General features: G+C 53.4%; 1 protein-coding gene across 10 annotated transcripts in view; it reads right to left on the reverse strand.

Annotated features, from left to right (window-relative positions):
• The window catches only part of NDST1 (N-deacetylase and N-sulfotransferase 1), a 72,609-nt gene extending 49,658 nt beyond the window's left edge, over positions 1 to 22,951 (reverse strand). The window contains exons 1-3 of one of the 10 annotated variants that reach the window (XM_073010579.1): positions 22,797 to 22,948; positions 15,483 to 15,605; positions 405 to 484 (exon numbers count right to left, since the gene is read on the reverse strand). The gene's annotated coding sequence lies outside the window, so the exon portion shown is untranslated. Of the gene's footprint in view, positions 1 to 404; positions 485 to 10,346; positions 10,752 to 15,482; positions 15,606 to 19,789; positions 19,809 to 21,903; positions 21,931 to 22,389; positions 22,532 to 22,796 lie in introns of those variants that run through there. The other 9 variants (XM_073010580.1, XM_038005962.2, XM_038005947.2 and 6 more) reach the window with 9 other exon arrangements.
• Positions 22,952 to 23,328: the final 377 nt, after the last annotated feature.

The raw sequence follows: 23,328 nt of genomic DNA on the forward strand, positions 1-23,328 counted from the left end.
TAAATCTTTAACTCTTGGACCTGCTGGCTTCAGGTGGATTTGTGGACGTGCCCAGCTGTCGAGAGAAGCCACAAGAGAAACTGAGCCCTTCCTTCCCATCCCTCAGCCTCCTCTCCTTCTCCTCCATCAGGAATCTGCCAGGTCAGCCTGGACCTCTCCCTGGGGCAGTTCCGGGAGCTGCTTCTGATCTGGAATGAAGGTAGGACCCAGTGCCAGGCTCAAGGGCCAACCTGTACCCCAGGCCCCTCCTGGGGGACACACACACATACCACACACATAACACACACACACAAACACACACACACACACACTCAGGTGGACCTGGAAGGATGGGACAGGGCAGGGGGCCAGGGACAGTGGTCAGAGGGGACAGGAGCCAGGGAGAGAACCAGACCCAGACCCACCAGAGTTCCAGGCAGTGGCATGCAGATCCTCTTCACTTCGCCACGTCCTCTCGAACGTCCTCTCCTTAACACGGCCGCACCTAATCCCAGGGCCAGGAAAAATGGCATTACTGTTGGCCCAGTCCCCTCCCCAGGAGAAAGGGAAGGCAGAAGGGAGGGAGGTGGCCCTAGAGCACCCTGCGCCACCAACCACGTTCCTAGACACCTCCACGCCCCTTCATGCCACCTCCCTTGTCAAGGCCTCCAGCCCCTATCTCCTTAACCTCAGAAAGAGGATGTCCTCCTCCGATTCTGCCCCATGCCCAGGGGACCACCGGCACCTCGCTTGTCTCACCCAAGCCCTGCCTGGAGGAGCCTTCCATGGGAAAGGAAAAAGTATGTCCCTGACCCTCATGCCAGTGGGTCTTCTGACCCTCTCAAGAGAGGTAGCAGCCAACAGCAGGAGGAGCACTCACTGGCAATAAGGATAACTGGGTCCCAGTTCCAGCCCTGGCCCTTCCCCCTCAGACCTCAGTTTCCCCACCTGTCCTCAGAAGAAGAGGAAGGACTGGTATGCCCAGCTGGTGGGAAAAGTGTCTATGATGCTGGCTTTTGGCCCCTGGCCCCACCCAGCTCAGCTCCCAGGCCCTTCCCTGTGCCCCACCCTGCAGAGGAGGAAGAAAGGTGACTGGCAACGGTGTGGAGGGTGTGAGAATCCATGCTGGAGCCTCAAAGTACTAGAGCTGAAAAGGGTCTTACAAAGACAAGACCCAGAGAGGAGAAGCAACTTGGCCACAGTCACACAGAACACTGGAAAAGGGCCAGGCTGGCCAGGGCTTGCTTCTTGACAGCAAATGCTTAAAAGCACCCAGCTGAAAAGGTATTTGCCTTCTTAGAGGATGCCAAGGAGAGCACAAGGCAACGTGACAATGGTAGAATTGCAGGCTCTGAGAGCTGCAGTTTAAAAAAAAAAAACATGGTATGTTTATATGTGGGGCTTAAGAATGGAGATTGGACTGGCTTTCCAGGCTCCTCATGTCACACCACATGGGTGGCCAAGGGTCCTGCCAGCCACACGGAAATCCTAGGAGCCCCTTCCAGGGATTAGCAGCTTTGGCCACCTCTCAAGAAGTCACCTAAGGCCCAGCAGGCAGGTCCAGCAGTGGTGACAGGGAGAAAGGCTCAGATGGACACCCCACAACTAGTCCACTCTGGAAGATGCCAGAGCCTTGGAGAGAGTGAAAATCCCCCAACCCCGTGGCCAGTGAGGACGGAAGCCAGGTGGGCTAGGGATAACACAGAGGAAGGGAAAAGCTTTGAGCCATCTGGAGCCACAGAAGCCCCCTAATCTCCTAGAGGCCTGGTGGGCACAACACAGGGCCTGCTGAGACCAAGGAGGCTTCACTGAGGGCCCACATGAAAGAAGCCAGTCCCTGTAGACTTGCTGGGGCTTGTCATCAAGACAAAAGCTGGCCACCAACACGCCTTGGGGTGTTAAGGGGCTCAAAGTACTTACATGGAGGCGCAGCTGGCAGGGGGAGGGGCAGGAGGTGGGGAGAGGTGGGGGTAAGTGGGCCTGGCTTTCTTCAGGACACAGACAACAGCTAGAGAGCAGAAACACAGAGCAAAAAGCGCTGGGTGACCTACTTCACAGAGGCTCCTTTTAAAGGGGAATAGGGGGCCTCTGTGAGACTCTAGAAAGTATCTCGCAGGGGTCCAGAACAGTTCACGAGGCCAGGAGACCAGGGTTCCAGTTCTAGATCTGGGACTCAGCCAGGACTAGGATCAGGTGAGGCCAGCAAGGAGCCCTTAAGAAGGCACTCACTGCCAGGTGTGGTGGCTCACGCCTGTCATCCCAACACTTCGGGAGGTCAAGGCAGGTTGACCCAGGAGTTTGAGACCAGGAGTTCAACACCAGCCTAGGCAACATGGCAAAACCCCTTCTCTACAAAAAACAATTACAAAAATTAGCCAGGCGTAGTGGCGTGTGCCTGTAGTCAGTTATATGGGAGGGTTGAGGTGGGAGGATCACCTGAGCCAGCAGGTTGAGGCTGCAGTAAGCCCAGATCGCGCCACTGCCCTCCAACCTGTGCAACACAGCTGACCCGCTCTCAAAAACAAAGCCTCTTATTCTCCACAAAGTGCAAGGACACAGCGGGCACCTCCTGAGACACTGCACTTAGATGCCTCACTTGCCTCATCCTAGGCCCAGCCTTACACAACCTGCCTGTGACCTCAGGCAAGTACCACTCCTTTCTCGGCCTCAGTTTGGTCACATAAAACAGAATCATGAAGCCAGGCATGGTGGCATGTGCCTGTAGTCCCAGCTACTCAGGAGGCTGAGGTAGAAGGATTGCTGGAAACCCAGGCATTCAAGGCCACAGTGAGCTACAACTGCACTACGGCACTCCAGCCTGGGAGATACAGCAAGACCCCATCTCTAAAAAAAATAAAATTTTAAAAAACAAATTAATTTTAAAAATTGAATCATACCATATGATTCCATAGACCCTCCTAAATCTAAGCTGGGTTATTCTGTAGGGAGCATAACCGAACTCTGCAGCAAATCCCCAGAAATGGGCACAGTGGCCCCAGCTCCCTGCCATCAATAACCTGTCAGTCACCACGTTGTCAGTCACCATGTCCCAGGCAGAATACACATTATACAACCACCTGATGCCACTATGTTCCAGACTCTTTGTTAAATGCTTGGCCTCTACTTGATCATGGCCTCATTTTACAAATATGGAGCCTGAGGTCCATAGAAATTAGGCAACTTGCTTAAGGCCCCCGTTGGGAAGTGCTTATCTGAGATTCGAACCACCGTCTGTCTGGTTCTTAACCCCCACATTCCATGGTATCAGCCACAGATAATACAAAACCCACCAGGGCTGGGGAAATGCCATCAGCTCTTTGCACCTCCCACATTTTCTAGCATATAATGCCGGGGCTAATGTGAAGGCAGGCTGGTGGACAGCCGGGAGCAGGTAGGCAGGGACGGGGAAGTCCGTGTGGGCACTGAGCATTCCACAGATGAACCAGCCTCCAGCCCGGTCAGCTGCCCACCACTCTGGTTACAATGCCCTCATCGCCATCAGCATACCACAGCCACTGCTGTGCCATTTTTAAATCATTACACAGATGCAAAGCTTTTTCACAGGCATTGCTGTGGCATCACATGCCAACTTTATAAAAGTATAGCAGGGATTTCTTCCCCCTTTCTCAGAAAAGGAAAGTGGGGTTTCCAGAGGATAAGTGGCTTCCCAACATGCACACAGGAATGCAATTTGTTGGAGGTGAACTTGGAGACCATATCCTCTGCCTTCCAGTCCAAGCTTGGGTCTACTCCTCCATGCTCACGACTTTCTGTTCAACCAGTTGATGGGCCTTTGGGACAATGATGACCATTTCTGAGCGTTTACTTGGTACCAGGTGTTGTACTCTGTATTTCACGCGTTATTCCATTTAACTGTCCTGACATTCCTGTAAACTAAGTATTGCTACTATTTTCATTTCACAGAGACAGCGGCTCAGGAAAGTAGGGTATCATGCCCAAGGTCACCAGGCCAGGAAGGGGCAGAGCTGGCATCCAGAGTTCAGACTGGCTCCAGAGCCTGGGGCCTAAACCTCATGCTGCACAGCTCGTCGGGGAGACTCTGTCACGGGCTGTCAGTGCAGGGGACAGGAGTTAGACACATCAAATAGTGTGCGCATCTGGCAGATTATGGCAAGATTACGATAATGGAGGACAAACAAAGCTCTTAGGGAGCCCACAGGAGGGAGGTTGTTACAAACGTCCAGGCAGAAGGCCAGGAGTCTGTGCAGAGGACATGGGAACAGAGGGGAGTGACAGATATGAGGGAGGCGGCCTTGTGAGACCTTGGTCAAGTGCCTTGCTTTCTCCAGACCTCAATTTACCAAGCTGTTAAGAAAAGTGCTTGGAATATCTCCAGAACCCCCTCCATCCCTGAAGACTCTTGGGCCCTGGGAAAATAAGCAATGCTCGGTGACAGCCTGGCTATGAGCCCTGGAGACTCTGAAATGTTCTTGGCTGTCCTGGCACAGCTCAACTGCTGGGAAACAGGCTTGCAGAAGCACAGGGCTTGGCTGGCGTGCCTGGGCACCAGTGAAGTGTGGGTTCTGAAGGGGCCACATTCCGCCCATTGTCGACCTCTCCACGGCTCTGCTGGAGCAAGCACCACCCCGTCTGGATGCAGATCAGAAACCGAGGTCACTCCCAGTGCCCAGTGGGCTGCCTCTCCAGGCCCCGCCTGACCCACCAGCCCTGTCCAGAGCCCTACCTACATGTAAATTAAGTCCCTTTGATGTCACTCACCTGCAAAGCCCTTCCCTCACATTTCCCCAAGTCTGCCCACTGGGATATAGAGACAAGAGGTCCTATAGGAGGCCTTAAGGAAAATGACTGCCTCACCCCAAGGGACCTGTGCAAAACAGAGGCTACCCATGCCAAGCCAATGAAGACCCTTGGCTAGGGAAAGGAAGATGGTCCCTTAGGGCCGGCCCGCAGCTCTCACTCTGGAAAATGGAAGCGGCTCTTGGACTTGCTAAGAAAACTCAGCCCAAGTCTCCACACTCACAGCTGCCCCATCAAACCACATGCCTGGCATGCTCCTGTTCAATAACCTCCCACAGTTCCTCCCACTCACTAGGCCAAGCTCCTTACCTGCCTGCCTGCATGGGTCACTGTGAGCAGAGGCCTTTGTTAACCAGGTGTGCTATATGCCAGGGCCTTGCTAAGTGCTTTTTTTGTTTGTTTTGTTTATTTTTTTGAGACAGAATTTAGCTCTTGTTGCCCAGGCTGGAGTGTAATAGCGCGATCTCGGCTCACCACAAGCAACCTCCGTCTCCCAGGTTCAGGCGATTCTCCTGCCTCAGCCTCCTGAGTAGCCGGGATTATAGGCATGCGCCACCATGCCTGGCTAATTTGTATTTTTAGTAGAAACAGGGTTTCTCCATATTGGTCAGGTTGGTCTTGAACTCAGGTGATCCGCCTGCCTCAGCCTCCCAAAGTGCTGGGATTACAGGCGTGAGCCACCACACCCGGCACTAAGTGCTTTATGGACATTTCCTCATTCAACCTCACAGTAACCCTGTGAGGCAGGTACTATCATTGGCCCCTTTCTACAGATGAGAAAATTGAGGCTCAGAGAGGTTATGTTACTTGTCCAGTCTCACAGCCAAGCAGCAGGCAAGGATTCATGCCCACGCCTGCCTGACCCCAAGCCCAGATTTTTAACCACTGTGCCATGTGGCCTCCTCAAATACTCCCTGCCACCCTCAGAACCCTGGGGCCACCTCAACCCTTCTCCATACAGGAGGGGAAACCAAGGCAAAGAGCTCTGTTGATAGCAAAGCCAGGATAAGGCCTGAACTTCTACCCCACCTTCTGCCCCCAACCTCGCCTACCCAGGAAGGAATTCCCTGCCAGAAGGCGTGCCAGGCAGAAAGGCTGGGACCATCACAGTGACAACGAGGCTTCAGAATCTGCCTTTTTCCTCTGTCCAAAAGGAAGAGAAAAGCAGAGCGAGGTTTGCAGAGAGAGAAAAGGACGTGAAGGGACCACGAAACACTTGTTCTTAGAGAACAGACTCCTAGCGTTGGGGTCCCCTCACACAACCCCTGTTGCTATTCCTGACAGCAACAGGAACATGCAGGTCCCAGGACCCATGTGCACCATGCCCCACCCCCACCAGCATAGGCCCCAACCCAGCACAGCTGACCCCAAATCTTAATTGCTCTCCCCAAACCTGCTTGTCCCGCAGCCTTCTCTGTCTTGGTAAATAGCAATACTGTCCAACTGTCCTTCCAGTTCCTCAAGCCAGAAACCTTGTGGTCAACACTCTCTTCTCACACCCCACATCTAATCCATCAGCAAATCCCATCAGCTCATCCTGCAAAATAAATCCAGAACCAACCCCTGGTTGCTCCCACACTGTCCCCACCCACCACTGACCTGGCCGACCTCTCTCATGGCAAGACTGCAGCAGCCTCCCAACCAGTCATCCTGTGTCCACCCCTCACCCCCAGCAGTCTCTCTAAAATGTGTACCCAAACCAGTCAGTCCTCACACCGGGATGCCAGCAGCTTCTCCTCCACTCAGACTCAAACAACAAAGTCCTCCCCATGGCCAAGAGGCCCTACCTGTCTCCACACGCCCTCTGGCCCCTCTCCTCCACCATCCTCTCATTCTTCCAGCCCTGCCTCTGGTCACCTGTGCCCTCCAGTTCCAGAGCCTTTGCTCTGCAGCTCCCTCTGCCTGGAAAGTTCTTCCCTCAATTTCCCGTGGGCTGCCCTCCCGGAGTCTACTGCCCCTCACCAAGGGACCATCCTGACCACCTAACATGGCAAGGTCACTCCCTCAAGTCACACTCTTGACCTACAAGCCAGCTTTCTTTTTCTTCCAGGCACATCCCACCACCTGGCAGTGAGCTTGCTGGGCTGTTCACTTCATCCCACCACTTCAATGTCAGCCCCACGTCTGAAACAGGGTCTCCATGTGTTTGGTTCACCGCTGCATCCCAGTTCCACAAAAGAGCCTGGACCAAAGCAGATGTTTAATACAAATATGCTGAATGAGGGACTATTGTCTCCCTCATCTGAACACACCTTTAGGCTTACACAGCCCCTACAGACCAGGGGTTAGAGGCCGATACGAGACTCTACCTGGGCCAGCTAAAACCCTGAGCAATTTGGCCAGTTCCCAGCCAAATCCCCAGTCCTGTTCTAGTTCAATTGACTGCTTGGACCAACGGACGACAAGACTTTACGTCTGTCCCTGTTCAGTGCCTTGGCCTCTCCTTTTGGCCATGAGGGAGAACTTCTGAGTCCTGACAGTTGGGCTGCCAGAGGGAATGTGGACTGGACTGCCACCACCCACCTTCAGGACCCTTCCAGCATCCACCCAAGGCTGCCTACCTCATGCTCCCAGCAAGAGGAGGCAGAGGAGGGAGGCTGGTGCTACGCCTGCCCTTTTCCTGTGGTCAGCAGGAGGACGGTCAGAAGGAAGCTTTGTTCTCAGAATGAAGAGCATGAAGCCCAGTGCCAGGCAGAAGCGGGCACAGAGGCAGCTGGCCCATCAGACAGTTTAAGGAAAGACAAAACAACAACAAAAAAAATGGGATGGAGGATGTTTGAGGGGTAATTTGCACACCCAACCGGTTTCATGCCTCCGGGGTGGCTGTGACGATGGTTCATTTTTCCAGGCTCTAACTAGGTCGTCATAGACAATCAGATGATTGTCCCAGCTAGGTGATCTGCCACTGGCCCTGCAGAGGGAGGTGGAGATGGAAGAGTGTGGCCTTGCCTGGCATTGGAAGACCTGGGGTCCCAGCCCAGCTTTCCACCCACTCATGTGACATTAGGAGAGTGTCTTCCCGCTATGTACCTCAGTTTACCCAGCTGTAAATGGCTTGTTCATGCCTGCACGTGATGTTTCAGCCTGCCTGCCACAGGACCACATAGCAGGAGAGCCCCTCAGCCTGTGGCCAGGTCACTGGGCCACCCAGGCCAGGTTTTCCCTGTGGGGCCTGATACCAGGGGCACAGCACTTGCCCACTTTCAGCCAGGCTTCCAGCCTGCCTCCTCTCCTGATCTGTTCCCTAATGTGAATGTGAAACTCCTCTGGGCTTGGCTAGGGTGGGGCCAGGACTGGGAGCCCTCACCACACCCAGACACTGGCACCTGCCCCGATCCACTCTGTGTTATCCTCTCCAAGGATAGCTCACATTGCACTCAGCCACGACAACTGGGGAAGCCCAGAACATAGGCACAGGGGGCAAAAGAGTAGCCCAGAGAGAGAAAGGGGCATGATTGACGTCGCCCAGCGCAACAGTCACCCAGGGCTCCTTCCTACCTGCCCTGGGCTCCATGCACTAAGACAGAGTCCTTGAAGAGTGGTCTATAGACCCCCTGGTCTGAATGTTCTCAGGAGGGGAAGGATACACCCTAGAATGAAAGAATCAGAGCAGGAGGCAGGGGGTGGGGGCAGCAATCTGCATTCATTTCTGCAAGCTTCCCAGGTTTTTCTTGTAGCCAGAACAACTGCAACCTCTCAGCTAAGACCTCTTCCAGAAGAAGTCATCTTAGCAGGCCCTAGGGAATACTTAAGCTTTCAATTGAAAGAGTCAAATAAACTTTGACTGGACAGACAGTTGGACAAGGGAGCTGTCAGATAAAGTAACATACTCTAGGAGGAGAAAGCACAGAGAGGCCCAGTGGAGAGGAAGCTCAGGCCAGTAAACATCTGAACTGGTCCACACCCCTCTTCACCCTGCCGGCCTCAGCACACAGAGGTCTGGACCTGGTACCCTCTGAAGGCTGCTGAGCACAATCCTCCCTTCCCTAAACTCCTCCAAGCCCACCATGAGAGTGAGACCTGGGGACAGCTGCAGGTGGATGCTCCTCTCCTTGGTTACACTGCAGGTTGGGGCCCGCCCTTTCAGGGACTGTTATCCGAAGCTTAAGAAGCCGCCTGGGTCAGTGGCTAAGCAGGCAGAGCTTATCTTGGGGGAGGGTTCGAGGGCCACAGAAGAGGCTGACCCGGAGGCCTCTAGCAAATGGAACCTTCACAGCTGGCAGGGACAGACCATGGCCACGCCTGCTTTCACACAGGAAGCACTTGTTACGCTCCTACTGGGGACACCGTCCTGAGCCTAAGCATGATGCTCCAATGCTTCATGCTTCAAGGGACACAAAGGTGATTCACCCCCTGCCTTAGAAGAGCCCACAAAGGAACAATGTAGGAGACAAAGTGGTTCATGGCTTAAGGACAGGGTTGCAAACTCAGATGCCTCCGGTGACCAGAAAGATCATGTAAGCATATGAAATGGCTGGCTAGGGATGGGGTGAAGTGTACACGCCTCACCTCCAGCAATGACCCCTGGAGAATATAGGCTCAAGGTTTTCCTATCTTCCAATTTTTGAAATAAAGCCAGAAGTCTGAGTTTTTATGTAAAACCTCTGGTTGGCAACCAGCTCAATATTTGGCATGAGCCAAACAAAATCTGCCCATAGGGCAAATGTGGCCTGCCAGTTTGTGACCCCTGTTTTCTTAAAATGGACAGAGAACACACTGTGGAGCTCAGTAGAGGCCAACTTCCCTGCAGCTGAGGTACCTGGGAAGGCTTCCTGGAACAGGAGGCATTGGTGCTGGGCTGCAAGGATGGAGAAGGCTCTTCTGGGGAAGGAATCCTGGGTAGGGCATGGGGCGTACCTGTGGAACTGCAGAGGCCATGGGCAGGAACATCCTGGCCCCACAACCCGGCAGGCTGGACCAAGAGCCCAAGCCATCTAGACTCCTGCATTTCCTCCCCAAAAAGGAGGCATGAAGCAGGCATAGAGGCATCAGTCTAGTTCTGTCCCCAGGTAGCGGGAGGAGGGGGCCGCCAGCCCAGCAAACCTCTGGACTCAACTAAATCAATTGGTGGCAGAATAGTAAGGGTCCAATTTCATCCTCGGAGCCTGAGGAACAGGTCAGCTAACAACAGCTCCGTGGGGGGAAGGGAGAGGAAGACACAATGGAGGGACAAAAGGAGGTTGAGAATCACACCCTGCCTGGCCAGACCTGGCTGGTTACATAACCCTACCTCAGGGCAAAGCCAGGGAGGGCCTGGGCTAGGGAGTCCCCAAATGCAGAAAGGGTTTCCCCCGCCTCCCCTGCCCACCCCTGCTCTCCAAGCTGGTCCTGCAGCTCCTAGAAAGCCCAACACAGAGTGCGGAGCCAGGGGTGGAGACTAAGACCCCAGGGTCAGGTACTTACAAGATCACTCAGCAAATTCATAGCAGAGCTAGAACTACCAACAGCAAACTTTTACCAAATGATTACTTTGTACCAAGCACGAGGTAAGTCCTTTACACACATTATCTTAACTAAAAGTCTCACTGTAACATCATGAAATACTGTTATTGCCATTTTACAGAGGAAGTACAGACAAAGTAACTTACCCAATGTCACACAGCTCCTAAGTGGAGGAGCCAGCTCAGAAGCCAACAGCCTGTCTCCAAGACCACACCCTGAGCCACGATGCCACACTCCACCAGGCTACTTTCTCCTTGCGCCACGCTGCCTGCCACTGCTTCTCAAGCCTGCAGTGCGCACAGCCCCCTGTCAGCACTCCACAGGGACACCCAGCCTTCTGATGATCTGACGAAACCAACAAACTCTTTCTTTAGAAAAAGAAAGCACAGAAATGCCTACAACACACTGCACCTTTGGGGGCTCATGGACCCCTGAACCGGTGGGAATGGACAGGTCACAATCACAGGATACTCAAGAGACAGGAGGTAGCAGAGGGAGCTGACCCCCTCAGGTCCCCTGGGCCTCCCCATATCAACTTTCATCCACAGGCATGGGCATGGAGCCGTGCTCAGGGCCTCGTCATCCCTTCGGGGCTGGGAGAACAGAATGAATCACGGCACACAATGGCCTGCGCCTCTGTATACACTGGGTGTGACTCACAGCTCCCAGCTGCTGGGCAGACGGTGCACAGCTGGGCCTGGCATCTGGACGGGGGTGGCATTACCAGGCGCACCATCTCAGTCTTCTCCCCACCAGTGGGCTCATCTCGCCCAAGACTAGACCTGGCCTTACCCCGTCCCCAGCAGCAATGAGCATTTCAAAGGGAACCCCTCATCAGCGACTGCTCAGCCCCCACGCCAGCCTCATCCCAGGAGGTGGTAAGTCAAGATGGACAGCCTCTTGCAACACATGAGAAGATCCAAGACCTCGGTTACCTCACTGTGTGACCTAAAGCAGGCCCCCCACCTCTTAGCCTCCATTTCACCAACTATAAAGTGAGCAGACTACTTGATTGAGTCCTTCCCAGCTCCAAAGTCCTGAATCTATAAAAACAGCACCTGATGGCTGGGCATGGTGGCTCATGCCTGTAATCCCAACATTTTGGGATCCCAAAGCAGGCGGATCACCTGAGGTCAGGAGTTTGAGACCAGCCTGGTCAACATGGTGAAACCCCATCTCTACTAAAAATACAAAAAAAAAAAAAAAAAGTAAGGCCGGGTGCAGTGGCTCACACCTGTAATCCCAGCACTTTGGGAGGCTGAGGTGAGCAAATCACATGAGGTCGGGAGTTTGAGACCAGCCTGACCAACATGGTGAAACCCTATCTCTACTAAAAATACAAAATCAGCCGGGCATGGTAGTGCTTGCCTATAATCCCAGCTACTTGGGAGGCTGAGGCAGGAGAATGGCTTGAACTCAGGAGGCGGAGGTTGCGGTGAGCCGAGATCGCGCCATTGCACTCCAGCCTAGGCAGCAAGAGTGAAACTCCATCTCAGAAAAAAAAAAAAAAATGTAGCTGGGTGTGGGGGCACACGCCTGTAATCCCAGCTATTCGAGAGGCCGAGGCAGGAGAATCACCTGAACCCGGGAGATGGAGGTTGCAGTGAGCCAAGATCGCACTGCTGCACTCCAGCCTGGGCGACAGAATGAGACTCCGTCTCAAAAAAAAAATAAAAATTTTAAAAAAAAGAAAAAAAAGGCTGGGCGCGGTGGCTCACGCCCGTAATCCCAGCACTTTGGGAAGCCGAGGCAGGAGGATCACGAGGTCAGGAGATCGAGACCATCCTGGCTAACACGGTGAATCACCATCTACTAAAAATACAAAAAATTAGCCGGGTGTGGTGGCGGGCGCCCGTAGTCCCAGCTACTCAGGAGGCTGAGGCAGGAGAATGGCACGAACCCAGGAGGTGGAGCTTGCAGTGAGCCGAGACTGTGCCACTGTACTCCAGCCTGGGCGACAGAGCGAGACTCCATCTCAAAAAAAAAAAAAAAAAAAAACAACCAGTACCTGACAAGCCTCACAGAATGCTGGGATCCTGCCTTCAGAAAGTTACACAAACATCCTTCAGAGAAACAAAAGTCAAACCTAAAGCCTCTATTTTTTTTTTTTTTCTAAGGATATCAAGAAGCCCTTTTTAACTTCCCTCATCCCACCTCCATTGTTCCAAATATCCTCTTAGGGCCCAGAAAATACATTTGGTTTCCGTCTGGGGTTTGGGCTTCTTGGTGCTCTTCCTCTTGGAGGCTGCCCCACCCTTTCTTGGCAGCCTCTTCACAAGGCACCTTCATCTCTACCTCCAGCACTGCTCTGGGCCACCCTGAGGGCAACGGCTACTCAGCCTGCCAAAGAAGGGGTGGGGAAGGGACAGGTTTTGGGAAACAAAACCCTTCCTGGTTGTAACCGAGACAATCCTGGGTTCTGGCCTCAACAGTAATTCTGACCCCCTGTGTGGCCATGGGTGAGTCCCTGCTCCACTAGGCTTCAATCTCCTAAATGTGAAGTGAAGGGGTTCCTGTGTCAGAGAAAGACTGCCCACCCTTGGGCTACTGGGCAGCAGCTTGGGGACACTGAGGCAGGAAAAGACAGCAGAGTGGACAGTGGGCTCTGATCTTGAATCTCACACCCCCTCTTGTTAGAACCAAAGGAGAGCCACTCTTTTTGCTGTTTGAGGTGGGGTCTCACTATGTTGTCCAGGCTGGTCTTGAACTCCTGGGCTTAAGCGAACCCCCTACCTCAGTAGGGTAGCTGGGATTTCTGGCACGTGCCACCATGCCCAGCTAGAGATCTATTTTTCTCTCTGATTTGTTCTTTTGCCCTAGCAGTGGAACCTTGAACTCACCACTGAATTTCTTTGGGCCTCAGATAGCCCATCCACAAAACAGAACAACAACATCAGCAGTGGAAGCCCCAGCTTGGAGGCTGGAGCCCTAACCACCCAACACAATCCCATCCACCTTCCTCCAAAGGCTGACTCACTCATTTGACAACACACACATTTGGAGACATCTTTAGAAAACCGCCATAAGTTGTGCCTGCGATACAAACACTCCATGACAATCCCCTACTGCTCTTCTTCCAATGAGATCACGCCTTTAAGCACCTCTATATATCTCCATAGAATTCTTAGATCTACCCTCTTGTGTGGCCTCAGTATTTTCATCTATTAAGCGGGGACAATAATGGTGATAATAGAGCCTACCTATAGGATTATCCTGGGGATTACTTCCAATAAGGTGACATGGAAGTGCCTAGCAAGCATTTATAAGTTGTCAATAAATGTGAGCAGCAATTATGATCATCATGATTAAAATTATTAGGCTGGGCGCGGTGGCTCACGCCTGTAATCCCAACACTTTGGGAGGCCGAGGCGGGTGGATCATGAGGTCAGGAGTTCCAGACCAGCCTGGTCAATATGATGAAACGCTGTCTATAGTAAACATACAAAAATTAGCTGGGCGTGGTGGCGTGTGCCTATAATCCCAGCTACTCAGGAGGCTGAGACAGAACAATCACTTGAACCCCGTAGGCAGAAGTTGCAGTGAGCTGAGATCATGCCACTGCACTCTACAGAGACAGAGCAAGACTCCATCTCAAAAAAAAAAAAAAAAAAAAAATTATTGAGGCCAGGTGCAGTAGCTCACGTCTGTAATCCCAGCACTTTGGGAGGCCAAAGCAGGTGGATCACTTGAGATCAGGAGTTTGAGACCAGCCTGGCCAACATGGTGAAACCCCATCTCTACTAAAAATACAAAAATTAGCCAGGTATGGTGGCACACATCTGTAATATCAGCTACTCGTGAGGCCGAGGCAGGAGAATCACCTGAACCAGAGAGGCAGAGGTTGTAGTGAGCCAAGATCATACCACTGCACTCCAGCCTGGGCAACAGAGTGAGACTCTGTCAAAAAAGAAAGGGGGAGGGGAGGGGAGGGGAGGGGAGGGGAGGGGAGGAAAGAAAGAAAGAAATTATTGAGATGCTGACCGGATATGGTGGCTCATGCCTGTAATCCCAACACTTTGGGAGGCCCAGGTGGGAGGATCACTCGAGCTCAGGAGTTAGAGACCAGCCTGCACATGGTAAAACCCCATCTCTACAAAAAATGCACGAAAATAAATAGCTGAGTCTGGTGGTGCACACCTATAATCCCAGCTACTCAGTAGTAGTGAAGTGGGAGGATCCCTTGAACCTGGGAGGCAGAGGTTGCAGCAAGCCAAGATCGCACCACTGCATTCCAGCCTCAGTGACAGAGTAAAACCCTGTCTCAAAAAAAAAAAGGAAAAAAATTATTGAGATGTTTAAAACCACTGGATTGATAGCAGCTAAGTCCCCTCAGCCCTCTCAGACCACATATGACCATTGTAATCGCACATGTGTGTATCCCACACACACACGTTTGCATATATACACCTAAGCACACTATTTTTTTTTTTTTTTAGATGGAGTCTTGCTCTGTTGCCCAGGCTGGAGTGCAGTGGCACAATCACGGCTCACTGCAACCTCTGCCTCGTGGGTTCAAGGGATTCTCCTGCCTCAGCTTCCCAAGTAGCTGGGATAACAGGCACCCATCACCACGCCCAGCTAATTGTTGTATTTTAGTAGAGATGGGGTTTCACCATGTCGGCCAAGCTGGTCTCAAACTCCTGACCTCAGGTGATCCACCCATCTCAGCCTCCCAAAGTGCTGGGATTACAGGTATGAGCCATCACGCCTGGCTCTAAGTACACTATTCTTTAAGGCAGAGCCCATGCTCTCTGCCCAACCCCTGCCCTGGCCCCAGCCCCAGAAAACAGCTGCCCTGGCACCCATGCTTGCCACCCACAAAATCTCCCCTGCTCTTCCAGCTCCCCAATCCTGCCTTCCTCATGTTGCCCCAGTACTGGCTCCTGTAATCATGCTGGGGTTCTGTTGTATGCCATCATTGTGTCACGAGATTGTTTCCTGGGGGATAGGGAGCTGTTACAAGATGGGGGCTCCTTGAAGACAGGGTGGTGAGAAGCTGGGCTTTACTCTGGGTCCCCCACATCTGCTGGGTGACTGAATATGCTGAAAACAAGAGAGCCCAAGGAAACAGGCATCAGGGTTTTTTTTTAACGACCTATCCTAGTGTTTCTCGAAATTCAGCACGCAGCAAGGCGCGGTGGCTCACGCCTATAATCCCAGCACTTTGGGAGGCTGAGGCGGGCGGATCACCTGAGGTTAGGAGTTCAAAACCAGCCTGGCCAACATGGTGGAACCCTGTCTCTACTAAAAATACAAAAATTAGACGGGCATGTGGCAAGTACCTGTAATCCCAGTTACTTGGGAGGCTGAGACGGGAGAATCACTTGAACCCGGGAGGCAGAGGTTGCAGTGAGCTGAGATCGCACCACCGCACCCCAGCCTGGGTAACAAGAACGAAACTCTGCCTAAAAAAAAAAAAAAAAAAAAAAAAAATCAGCATGCATTAGAATCACTGGGAGAGTTCCTAAAACAGATTGCTGAATCCCACCCTCCACGGTATCTAATTCAGTAGGTCCAGTATAGAGCTAGATAATTTGCACTTCTAACAAGTTCCCAGGTAATGCTGACGCTACTGGCCCAGAAACAAACTTTCAGAACCACTGACTTAGCCTGCAGGTGGATCAGGGAGAGCTTCCGTGAATAGATGGTGCTTACACTCATAGAAGCATGAACAGGAGCTGCCCAGGCATAAGGAGAGGGGGAGGGAATGAATGCAGGCAGAGGATGCAGCATGAGTAAAGGCCCTGCTATGACAACACTCATTTCTCCTCATCTGGCCTCTGCCTGGGCAGGTCATATTTGCAAGGCTGGTAGTGTAAACCAGAGGTGGCTGCCGTGCAGCAATGACTATAGCAAACCTCTACCTAATGCCACCCTGGGACCTGCCCAGACAGGCCAATCCCTTGGACAGACTGGGATGATAAGAATCCAAGTCCTCCCTCGTGAAGCCAGACCTCAGGTCTGAACGAGGCCAGAATCCACACCACATCTTAATCACATGAGCTCCAGGATTCTGCTCCCACCTCCAGAAACAGGGAGCTCGCTCCCTGCAGACACAATCCCTTCCATCTTGGCTTGCTCTAATTTTTTTTTTTTTTTTTTTTTAGGTCTTCTCATTACACTGAGTTGAAGTCAGCCTCTCCTGGCCCATCTACCCACTGGATATGCCTTCCAGCACCTCACACAACAAGTCTACTTCTTCTGGCCAGAGCAACCCCAGCAGCGGGCCCTGACTGTCATCCCCTGGGACTAAACTTCTCCAGGCTAGCCACCTACCTCTCTTAGCCTTGGTTTTTACATCTGCTAAAAGGGAATAATAATAGTGCCTATCTCTTACTGCTGTCGTGAGGATTAAATGAGCTCTTTAGTCAATAATATCAACTACAATAATAATGATAACTCACATAGATTGGGCTCACAGTGTGTTATCTTTCTAAATGCTGTCAGATGGGGACAATTATCATCCCCTTTGTACAGAGGAAGAGCTAAACAGCTTGCCCACGTTCTCACACATAGGAAGCAGCCCAGCAGGGACCTGAACAGAGGCCACCTGGCTCCAGAGCCTGGCTCTCAACCTTTGCTCTGTCTGGATCTCCTAGTCACCTGCCCCAAGACCAAGCCCATGTCACCTGTCTCTGCCACCATCCTCTTCCCCTTCCCAAGCAAAGTGAGACCGGGTGGGAGGCCTCAAAAAGCTCCAGCCCATGCAGTCTGGGGCACGGTTCCCTGGTTACAAGGACAGCCACAGGGCTGCCAGCCCTGTGGCACCTTCCCAGCCAGACCAATTTATCTGGTGTAAGCTTTAGACATCCTTCAACATGGTCACCAGGGAGGAGATTGAGCCCGTGGAATTTGAGCACCTTAGGCTTGATGACAGGAAGCAAGAGGAAAAACAGAGGCATAACAAAGAAATCCAGTCCAGCTTCCTAGAGGAGACCAGATGTTCCCACATGCCATGCAAATTGCTCTATCTCTCCAGGCCTCAGTTTCCTCATCTGCACATGCCATCTCGGGCCATTAGGTAGAAAGTTCAGAAACTCAAATTCCAGGGATTCTTTCTCTCATCTCTAAAAGGACAGATCCCCTCTAGCTACAAACAATGATCACAACAACTGTTATCTTTGAACAGCTTCTACTTACTGCACACTTACTATGTCAAAGCACTGATTTCCGTAACCTCCCTAACAAAACAGAACTATTATTACCCCCATTGTGAAGTTAAGGAAACTGATGTCCATGGAGATTTAGGTAATTTACCCCAGATCATGCAGTTAATAGTGACAGAATGGGGATTTGAACCCAGGACTTTTGATTCCACTCTACAACAATGCCCACCCCCACTGGAAATCAGTCACGTGTAGCCCCTGCCTCCAGAGCACAGAGCCCAGAGGAGAGGAGACTGTCTTTAGGAAGCTAGAGTTCAAAGCTAGGAGCCGAAGGGCCCATGAGAGGTCCAGGTAACAGGTTCTCCACATGTAAAGGAGGGAGCAGGCAATGCCGGCTCTGGAGAATTAGGGATGGCTGCATGGAAGAGGTGACCCTGGAGCTGGGTACTGGTAGGGAGGATTTTGGGGTGAGTAAGGGGAAGTGACTGGAGTGCAGCATGTTCACCATGAGCAGATGTGTAGAGGCAGGAGGGGCCAGGAGCATAGCCAGGGAGAGGGAAAGAGGCCAGTTCTGCTTGAGGGTTGAGGGGGAGTGGGAGAGGGGGCACTGCAGTCACACAGCAGGCACTTCCCATACATTGCCCTCAAATAAACAAATGCTCATTCACCATGCACATTTTAAAATTAGATTAATCCAATCTGTATTAAAGAAATAAGGTGAGTAGAAATAAAAAGGGCCAGGAGGCAACTTAGCACAAACTCTCCTCCATCTAGATAAGGATTTTGACGGCAAATTGGCTTTAGCCCTGAGGCCACAGGGTCCAGGACCTCTGCGCCCCAAACATCCACCCCTTCCACTGCGCTCCACATCTCCAAGACAGAAGCTGCTAGGCAGAGCTTTGTAAGAGCCCCACAGACACAGAAAGCAGCTTTGCTGGTGACCCCCAGAAACCAAGAGAGCCTCCTTTAACCTTCACTGCAGGGAAGGAGGGGAACAACCCCTCCCCTCCGCCCCATCTTCACTTTCAAATCCACAAACTCACCAGCCCTTTTGCCCTAAGCCCTACTGATTCAGCCTGATTCATGATGTAGCCTTATTTCTTCACAGGTGAGGAAAGAGAGACTGACCCCATTTCACAGATGAGAAATGGAAGCAGAGGGTTCAAATCCTCTGTGAAAGCACAGTCCTTAGCCTAGCTCTGGCCACTGCTCCAGACATCCCCAAGGGGCCCCTTGACAGTCAGCTGGACTGAGTGTATTCCAAAGGGCAAGGACTCTCCCAGCGGAGCTCTGCAGGCCAGGCCAAATGGAACTCCCCAGGACGTGCAGGAAGGGCAGCTCCAAAGCTATGAGAAAAGCAGGGGGTGGAAGTGGGCCGGGCACCATTCAAATGCTGAGATTCTTGGGTGAAAAGGGAACTGAGAGTGGCCACCCAGGCCTGCCCCTGCTGGTGCATCCTGCTGCCACCTCTGCAGCTCTCCAGGCTCTTTGCATACCTTCAGCCATGCTGTTCTCGCCTTCTTTCTGGGCAGCTTACTTCCTGGCTAGCTTCCTTGGAGCTGTCACCCTTGTTGCTTTCTCCATCCTCAGGAACCCTGAAGGACAAGACTATGGCCCCTACCTGTAGAGGGCCTTTCAGGGATTTGAAAGCAGTAATACTGCCCCTTAAGGGTTATTCACCAAACCTTAAGACCACCTGTGACGACCCCAAACGCCAAGACAGCTACAAAGTCCTGCAGCTTCCCCCTCCTTTCCTCTCAGTCCACTGCCTGCGTCAGCCTGTGGTCAGCTTTCTGCAGGACCATGATGAGTGCCATCTCTGGCCTGGTCTTAACCCTGCCAGTCTTGCTACCATCTTGGGTCAAAAGACGCCTGAGAAGCAACACAGCAAGGCAGAAATAATTCAGGCCTGGGTTCAAATTCCAGCTCTACAAGTGACTCTACCCGTCTGAGCCTCTATTTCCCCATCTGAAAATGGGGCAGGGGTAGGGGTTACCAGCAGCAGCAGGAGCAGCAGCAGCTACTTTGCAGGGTATTGTGAGATTTCAATGGAGTGTCTGTAAAGAGCCTGGCATGGTGCCTGACACAAGGCACAGGAACAGGCATCGAGTCAATAAGCTACTTACAACCCTCTGTCCTCTCTATAGGCTCCAGAGTAAAATCCAAACTCCTGAGCAGGGCACTGCAGGCTCCCCATGACCTAATCTTGTCTCCTATCGTCCCATTTCCCAGTCTGCACCCTCGAAAATACTTCCTCCTCCAGGAAGCCTTGCTGACATGAATAAGCAGAGAGCGTTTCCTTCCACTCACCTTCCAAAACCAATCTATAACTGATCAGATCCTGCCCCATAGCCATCATTTGAATCCTTGTCTTTTGTCCCCCATCAGAACAGCCTCTCCAGAATCCAGCAGGACTGCACCCCATTTCATGTCCCCTGTCACCCTCAGCCACAGACATTTTCCATACACATTTCACAAATTACCCTAATGTTCCATTTCAAGTAAAGAATGTCCAAGTCCTCCAAACAGTCCAGATATTTCAAGCCATATTCAAATCCAAATTCCAGGCCAGTAGAAGTCTGCCCAGCCTCTAGAGACGTGCAGGCCTGGCTTTGGTCCCGAAGCATGGAAGGGTGAAAAAAGCACAGCCAAGCAGGTCCAAAGCCCAGGGCAGAGAGAGCTCTGGGCTGCCTAGACCAGAGCCCATCTGTGAGTTTCTCAGATGCCAACCCCCAGCCTGTGATCTTAAATTCTTGACCACATCCTCAACTTGTGATTACAAAACTGTTCCTCACATACCTCCTTGTGACAGGAGGCTCACTATCCATTTTCTCTTGCTTGCTGGGGTCTACTTGTTGATTCCCCCAGAGGCCTTTCTTCTTGCTCTGACCACTAGGAAAGGGACAGTCTGACCATATGACAAGTCAGCCTTCCAACTCCTCCATTCAATGCCCTGCTTTTCTGAGTCCCCTCAATGTCCAGTAAAGCAATGAAATTTCCACATTTATTCCTACAAGCTATCGGTCCAGCAGGGTTCCCTATTCCCAGGGCCCTCAAAAAGCCTACAAACCCTGCAAAACCAGACACAGTGCCGGAACAGCCCTCGGAGCAGGCTGAAATGCACAACTTCCCTTACCCAAGAACTTCTCTCATTATCTACCCCCACCCACCACACTGTCTCTCAGCCCGAGATTTAAGATGTTGTTAATTAAATTGCAATTTGTTTTCCATTTTTAAAGTAATCACTCAAGGACCTCAATCAGAGCCTGATCAGTATTCATAAGATGTCACCCTCACCAAATGATTGGGCCAGCCCAGGGTGTGAAAGCCAGCAGAAGTCTAAGCCACCTCACACATTCACTTGTGGGATATTTACTGAGGGCCTGCAGGGTGCCCAGTACTGAGCTAGCTAGGCTCAGGAACCTGTACACACATGCATTCTCCATTAGGGTTCTGCAATCCTGACACTATTACTACCCTCAAGGACTTTGGGGCTGGGGCATCCATTAGTTAGCAGTGAGGACCCCTGCCATGGCCAAGTTACACAAGAACACCCTTGCCCCACCTCTGCCCCCCGCTGATCTGAAAGTAACCTGGTCTGAATGAAAAGTAAAGATTCGGCTGTCCCTGGGTGCTAGGGAGAGAGGCCTGTTGACAAAGCCACCAGCTGTCTCCAGTCAGAGCCAGGGAGACCGGCTTCTCCCTGCACCACTGGCACTACCATAGACCCAGTAGTCAGCAACAGCACTTGGACCATTACGGAGCTCCAGGCCCAGTCTCCAACTGACCTCCCTCCTGCTCCAGCTGCCTATGCTAACAAGAGCCAGGGCATAAGACCTCACTTGGAACAAGTACCAGGCAGAAGGGAGCATTACCTGCGGGTGGGGGAAATGGTGAAGAGGACAGATGTCCCCATAATTTCAACTGAAAATGAAACTGTACAAGGTCAAAGTCAAAAAAAAAAAAGGGAGAAATAAACTGTGAGCTGTCACAGCAAGACATTGTAGGGATCTGTGGTTGAGCTCACAGGCTGAGAGACGGAGGTAAAATCCCAGCTCCACCACTTTCTATCTGTGTGACCTTTACAACCCTGTGCCTCAGTTTCCCCCTCCATAAAATGTGGTTAACAGTAATGTGGGAGAATTAAATGCGAATGTATGTAAAGCAATGAATTCGTCCAGCGCCTAACACACAGTAAACGTGAAATGTACTTGTTGAATATAAGCATGCCACCATTTGCTGAGGTACCACACACTCCTCTCATCCTTACTCTAGCAAATACTATTCTCCCCATTTTACAGGTGAAGAAACTGAGGCTAGGGGAAGGTAGGGAACCCACTCAAGGTCACACCGCTGGAAACTTGACAAACAGCCAGGTTGCTCTGAACAGACCAGGGGGCAAAACCGCCTGCAGGCCATTCTGAAAGCTCTCCAGGTGGGGAGGGCGACAATGGGGAGTTCAGGGGGTGGGGCTCTGTATTCCCTGAGCTTCACAGGGCACACTGGGGTACTCGAGTCTGCAAAGAGCCAAGTGGCCAGTCCCCGGAATCCCGGCCGGTCCCAGAGCCCACCCGTCCCACGGGTGCCCCCTCCTCACCCCTGTCCCAGGGCGTTAAAGAGCTGCGTGCAAAGGGAGAACTTCTTGCTCCAGAGACCCTGAGGAAGGAGGGGAGTTAGAGACCAGGCCGCTCAGAGCCCGCAGAAAACCGGTCCGGCTGCCTTAGCCTTCGCGAAGCAGGACCCGGCCTCTAACCCCCTCCCTCGCTAGACAAAAGTTTCCCCTGTTCGGGAGCAGGGGAGGGGGAGGGGGCATTCCTCGTGAGTGACATTATCCGTGACCTACAGCTGCCGCGCTGCCCTCGCCCGCACCCCAGCCTGCCCTCGGCCCCGCGCGGCCCCCCACCCCTTTGTCCTCCCACCCCCGCAAGCGGGGCCCGGCCGACTCCACCCGCCCGCCCGGCGCCCGCCCGCACCAAACTTGCGCCGGCGGCCGCTGGGGCCCCGCGCGGCCTGCACGCCGGGCTCGGGCCCCGCCGGCTCGGCGACAGGGGACTGGCAGGCCCGGGCCCTCCCGGCCTCTTACCTGCCACGGCTGGGGCGCCACTCGGGGGAAGGGGCGCTCCCGGAGAAAAGCGGGACGCCTGGTTCCCCTGGGCCGTGCGTGCGCCTCCGGGCTCCGGCCCGGGCCAGGGTTAACCCCTTCGCAGCCGCCTCCTGCCGCTCCCACCCCCGCTCCACGCTGCCGCCGCCGCCTCCTCCTCCCGCCCGCTCTCCTCCCCCTCCCGCTCCCTCCCGGTGCCCAGCCCCCAGTCCCGGCCCGGCGCTGCGCCGGGGCAGCTCGCAGCCTCCCCCTAGTCCCGCGGCGGGGAGGGGTCTCCCTGGAGACTGGAGGTTGGGGCGCGCTGCCTCGCCCCCTAGCCCAGAGGGGCGTACCCGTGCGCCGAGAGCTCCCCAGCCCGTCTCCCCTTACCTCCTCGGCCCAGCACCTACCTCCCCGAATCGCGGCCTCCGGGAGCGGGGTTCGATTCCGTGATGCCGCGTGGGTGCTGGCCAGAGAAGGGTTCCGGGGGCCGGGACGGCCAGCGGGCGTGCGGTGAGCGCCCCGGGGCGGGGGCTGGGGCGGGACCGGGCGCTGCTATCGGGGCTGGATTTCTCGACTTCCACCCGGATTCTCCCTCGGCCCTCCCGGCCGATTCGGTGCTGCTCGGCGACCACGTGACGCGGGCTGCCTTTGACCCCTATCTCCGAGCGGGTAGGGGGCGGGGGCCGGAGGGGGTGTCAGATGCAGGACCCACGAGGGCCGGGGCGGCTGCCCGGCGTCCCCGAGGTGGTGACCCCGGGAAACAAAGCCCGGGGGGAAACCAACAACTTATTCGGGGTCAGAGACGAAACAGCGCTGGGGGTCGGGAGAGGCGGCAGAGAGAATGTGGGAGACAAAGACCCGCGCCCGCCGCGGCTCCGAGGGCCCTGGGAGCGCTCTGGCTAGGCTCGAGAGGGCCTCCAGGCTCTTCCACCGCTGGGC

Source organism: Chlorocebus sabaeus, chromosome 23 (assembly GCF_047675955.1).
Source record: "Chlorocebus sabaeus isolate Y175 chromosome 23, mChlSab1.0.hap1, whole genome shotgun sequence".
NCBI classification, from domain to species: Eukaryota; Metazoa; Chordata; class Mammalia; order Primates; family Cercopithecidae; genus Chlorocebus; species Chlorocebus sabaeus.